The sequence below is a fragment of the Nicotiana sylvestris genome, chromosome 4 (genome assembly GCF_000393655.2).
Source record: "Nicotiana sylvestris chromosome 4, ASM39365v2, whole genome shotgun sequence".
Lineage (NCBI taxonomy): Eukaryota > Viridiplantae > Streptophyta > Magnoliopsida > Solanales > Solanaceae > Nicotiana > Nicotiana sylvestris.
The window spans coordinates 20,964,792-20,970,791 of NC_091060.1; positions in this window are offsets into that span (position 1 = coordinate 20,964,792).

Genomic DNA, 6,000 nt, shown 5'->3' on the forward strand with positions numbered 1-6,000 from the left:
TTGCCTTTACCCTAACTATGATAAGGTTTTTTTTGGCTTTGGCTCGTGACTTTGCTCTCACTCAATGAGTAAACTTCTCAGGCTTGAACTTTGATTATTTCTCAATCTTCTTTGCCTTCTTTATACACATATATTATATAGTCCCCCAAGTGTTTGAGCGTTGAAGTATGAAGTCTCGAGCACTTGATTGTTCCTCTCATTTGGTCCTTTTCCTAAAAATAAAAAACACACGGGACTCGGAGGTGCGATTATAGATGAATACTGTTTAACCCGTCTGAATTTCTATCATAATAGTTGTAACCCTAGACCGAAAATTTTAATTTATTACACGTGCCTTGCAGGTCGTGATTCATCATTTAGTACGAGCTAGCTTTTTTGCCTATCATCTAAAATCGTTAGTAAAATTTTAACAATTCAAAAATAAAATTTTAAAATATGGATACCTGATCGTGGGTATTCCTTAGAAATAGTATCTCAGGTGAACGGTATTCCAGTGCGAAGGTAGTATCTTGCCATCTATCGTTTCCAGCTCGTATGCTCCTTTTCCTGCAATACCATGAATCCTGTAGGGTCCTTCCCGGGTTGGACTCAATTTTCCCACATTGGCTGCCTTCGTAGATTGAAAAACCTTTTTGAGGACGAAGTCCCCAATCTTGAAGAATCTTAGGCGTGCTTTTCGATTATAGTATCGTTCTATGACATGCTTTTGTGTTGCCATTCTTATTTATGCAGCTTCTCTTTTTCCTTCAAGTAGATCAAGATTTATGCGCATTTCTTCGCCATTAGACTCTTCTGACGCTTGTGTAAACCTTGTGCTTAGCTCTCCTATCTCAACTGGAATTAAAGCTTTAACTCCATAAACCAATGAAAATGGTATTTCTCCCGTACTTGTTTTTGTTGTTGTGCGGTATGCCCATAAAACACCAAGTAATAATTCTGGCCAATTACCTTTGGATTCCTCCAAACGCTTCTTTAAATTGTTGATAATGACTTTGTTTGTTAACTCAGCTTGTCCATTACCCACCGGATGATAAGATATGGATGTAATCCTTTTGATCTACCAACTTTGAAAAAATTCTATAATTTGTTCGCCTATAAATTGAGGGACATTATCACATACGATTTCCTTTGGCACACCAAATCGATATATGATATTTCGCCAAATGAATTCTCTAACTTCTTTTTCTCGCACCTGTTTGAATGCTCCTGCTTCCACCCATTTAGTAAAATAGTCAGTAAGTACAAGCAAGAATTTTACCTGTCCTTTTGCTTGCGGTAGTGGACCCACGATATCCATCCCCCATTTGATAAATGGCCACGGTTCAATGACCGGATGTAATAACTCCGCGAGTCTATGCATGTTATTACCATATCTTTGGCACTTATCACATTTAGCCACAAATTTTTCGTTTCTTCTTCCATTTTAGGCCAGTAATAACTGATCGCAGCAGACTCAACCTAAGGATGAGTGGGCGCTAATACCTTTACCCAATAGCGATATCGAGGTCGATTTTCCACTGGGAACTTCAAATTGGAGTCGAGTATTTGTATGGTCTAGGGTAGTGTTTTAGCTCATAATTGATCTTCTAACATTTTTGGTTTTCTTTTGTTTAAGAGCTACAATTTATCAACTACAGTTGTAAAACTAGGTTATGCTAAAATTACGATTCTAAATTATATGCAAGATAGATAAAAGCACTAGGGATGCAGCATTTACCTAGGTGGTCCACTAACGGGTTTTCCTAATGCCAGAATGACAAATATGGGGCTTATGCTATAACCGTTGCACCTTTTACACCCACTCTCACACCTCTCGGTAGAGAGAGTGATTTTGCCCAATTGACTCTCTCGAGACCAATCGGGTAGGCTAATTTGCCCAAGCAACTTATGGTTCAAGTTGGGTAATTACTCTCTCGAGGTCTAACCCGTTAATTGGGACTATCATTCTCATGGGTCCATCCCGATTCCTTGTTGGAGTTAATCTTGAGGTCATAGACTCTCTTTCTCAAGGAGAGTCAAGACCCACTAAGCTAGACATAGTGTTTGCAACCACCAAATCTTAGTGAAAACTTAAGATTAATCCAAATAGCAAACACCCACATTATTCATGCACTAAACAATCACACCCATCAATTTCCCACACTAGGGTTGAGCCACAACCCTAGCTAATGGGTTTAGATAGACATAGTAGTAACAAAAATCAAAGAAATAATAGATGAAATTGACATAATAGTTAACTACAATGTTAATCTACTTGATTCCCTTTTAAAACTAGAAGAAATGGCCCAAAATAGGCTGATAATAGGGTAACACGAGTTCAGCTGCTCTCTACTCTCGAACCGCCTTCCTCAAAAACTCCGTGCTAAAAAGTAAAATGTTCTATTTATACTTCATAGGAAAAACCGGACAAAAATACCCCTGAGGGTCTGGCACGGACCGCGCACAAATGACGTGTGGCCGCGTAGGGCTCTGGGTCTTCATTACTTGCATCTGGTACTTGGGGGCGCAGACCGCACAAAAGTGACGTGCGGCCGCATGAACTTCATCTACGCGGACCGCACTGATTAGGTGTGCGGTCGCATGAGCTTTTGTCTCGAGTGATTGCTTCTCTGATTCTCTTAGGTGCGGACCGCACAAAAAGGGATGCGGATCGCGTTGGAACTGGGTGCGGACCGTGCGAGAAGAGGCGCGGACCGCGCAACTTATCTTAAAAATATCATGGCCTCTAAACTTTCCTGCGCGGCTGCGTGGCAAAATAGTGCGGTCCGCGCAGGTTGAACTTGGATATGCCCAGCTTCTAAACTCTCCTGCGCGGCCGCGTGATAGAACAGTGTGGACCGCGCAGGGCCTTTTGATCCCCCCTTTCAGTTGTCTCTTGACACTCGGCAGATTTTACTCCTTTTTTGAGCCGATCTTTAGTATTTGTCATCTTGTCGCTCAAACCTGCAATCAAGTGTCATTTGTAAGCATTTTGGGACTATTATATGGTAATTGTGAGCACGTGATTTTTGCCTTACGAAAAACTGCTCCAAAATAAATCAAAATAAATTTCTTTTACTGTGTAATTTCTGAATTTGCGTGGTGTTAAATATTTGTTTATGTCCGTAAAATGTTTGCTTTGTTATAATTAAACAAAATTAAAATAAAAATACATGTTTCATCTAGGATTTAAGTATGCATTTAATTAAGTTAATTTAAATAAAATTACAAAAATATGCGTTTGTTCTAATTTTAATGTTTCACTATGTGATTAATATTTTTGTCTATGTGTTAAATTGTTAAAGGTTGATTAATATTTTGAAGGAGTAATTTTTTTTTAATAATTGAAGAATTAAATTGGAAATTAAAAAGAGTGGAATTAAATGGGCAAAAACGGATCTGGGCCAAATTTTCTAAACAAAATCAGGCCCAATCCAAATGACCATGTCCGGTCCAATTCAAAACAGAATCAAACGACGTCGTTTGGTTACCCCTTATCAAGGGCCGTTGGATTAAATCCAACCAACGGCCAAGATCTCATCACCCTAACCCAAGACCCTTACCCGATCCGATACCCGGTTCAACCCGTCCCCCTAACCTAAACCAAACGACACCGTTTGGTTAAGTGAGTAGATCTCAGCCATCCATTCTACTTAATCCAATGGACGATACCAGTCCACCCCACCCCTATATAAATCCCAAACCTTACCCCGGCCCCTAACCAAACACCCCCCCTTCCTACACTGTTCATCATCGTCCCAAACCCCCACTCCTAACCCTAGCCGCCCTAGGATTCCACCGCCTGAAACCCGGCGGCATCAACGCCGCCGGTCACCATCTTGACACCCCAGAACCCCCTGAACACCCTCTATCCGAATACGTTACCCGCTTGGTTCGAATCTCCCTGAAGGTTCTCGAATCTTCATTTGAAGATTCGAGCCAAGTTCAGATCTAAACCTAACAGTCCCAAACCGACACCATAGCTTCCCCTAGTCACCCTAAGTATGGATCTATCGTTTGTTTGGTTCGAATCAGTTCGGAACTTCTCGAATCTTCTTTTGAAGATTCGGACCAAACAAGGACGAACTCAGATCCGTTTCAAACTAACACCAAATGACCCCTAGGCTACCCTCACCATTGTGTCATGTTTGGTTCTTCTCGAATCCGACCAGAAATGGTTAAATCCCAAATCGAGTTTTTAAAGAACCCTAAAAATACCAAACTTCCGGATTCTGTTCAGATTATGATGAAGATTGAGGTTTAATCGACCTTAGTCGAAGTATTTTCAGTGGAAAATACTTCGACTAAGGTCAGTTTGATTTCAAACAAAAAATCCGAAATCCAAGTTGAGTTCGAGTCGGAATAAAATTGAAGATTCAAAGGTATTTTTTCTATTTATTTTGTGTATTATACATGTATTTTTGTGTTTGTTTTAGTCTGTGTAATTTTCCCATCTTTTATTATCATACTGTCTCCTACCCGTCTACCTGATTTTAAACGTGAATTGTTTCTGTTGATTGTGCTTAGTTACAATGTGTGTAATCGACTCGATCAAGTTCGTCGATTAGTTATATTATGAATTCTCATTCATAATAATACTGATTGAAACAACCTGTTTTCTATTATTATGTACTGTTTGTTGACAGATATTGTAGATAATCATCAGTTAAATCATCCTGGTTTATATGAATCTGTCAAAATAAGTGTTGTATATATGTTATTGTCTGAATATTAAAGTTTCAGGGCATTGTAAGTATTGGCAATGATCCTGTATGTGTCTGATTTTGGTTCAGTGATTAATCCAGTCTGAATTGTTATGATAATTTCAGTAATATGTTATTATGATGTTAGTTCTGAATTCAGTGTAATATTGCTGTAATGTCCAGTTTGAATTCAAGTTTACAAAAGTTGGTCAAATACAATTGTGTTAGGAGGTTAATAGGATTGGTTTTAGCTGTAAATCAGAAAGATAACTAAGTTTGTACAGATTTTAGAATCTGTTTTGCTGTAGGTTCTGATTTTTCAGTAATAACATCAGGATTTCAGGGGCACTTCTGGGAATGAAACAGTAAAAAACAGGGTGTTAGTGCTAGTGTATTATAATGCAATGTTAATGGCTATATTTAAGTAATAAAGGGGGAACAAGGGATAATGGGGCTGCTGAAAATCATGTTAGGATCACATAAAGTATTAAAAAGAAGTTTCAATGGAAACTTTCTGGTTGTTAAAGGGATAAAGGGTCCCTCCAATACTAATTGGTATAGAACCAGCCCTGTATAAATACAGGAGCTGGACAGACCTTAAGAGGGAGTTTTTTTAAAAAAAAAAGACAGAGAGAGAGAGAGAAATCTGGACAGAAATTAAGAGAGGAAAACACACAGAAGCAGAAACAAAAATCTGAAAAGAAAGAAGAAAAACAGAAAAAAGAAACAGAAAATAGAGCACCCATATAGATATAGAGTCGAAAACAGATAATAGAAAAATAAAATAAAATTCTGAAACATTATTTTTCTGGAATCTGTCCGGGTCTTGTTTGTTGATACTGCTGGGTTTTAAAATCTGAAATTCTTTAAGAAGCTTTACTCCTGTGCATCTGGGTTCCTCGGGTCCTGTTTTTGTGGCTCAAATCTGTGGAAATACTGATATATTTTGCTGCTTTGCTGCTGTTGTCACTGCTGAAATTCATTTCTTCTACCTCCATTTTCAGGTACATGTCTTTTAAATTTTAAGTTGGAAAGAGATTCAACATGACTCATCAATGAAGTTCGAATTGAAATTCTGTTTTTATTTGTCCAAGTTCATCAATTTAAATTTCATTTTTATTTTATGTTAGTTAATTAGTAGTGAATTCAATTTGATAGCTATGAGCTAATTGTCTTGCTGTGAAAGTTCGTATAAAGATTTGTAATAACATTAGCTCATTATCTCATTAGTTCAATCATATTAAATTGTCGAAGTAGGGAATATGGTATGAATGTTGGTCATTATTTAAATTTTGTTGTTGGTTAAGTAAGAAGTGAT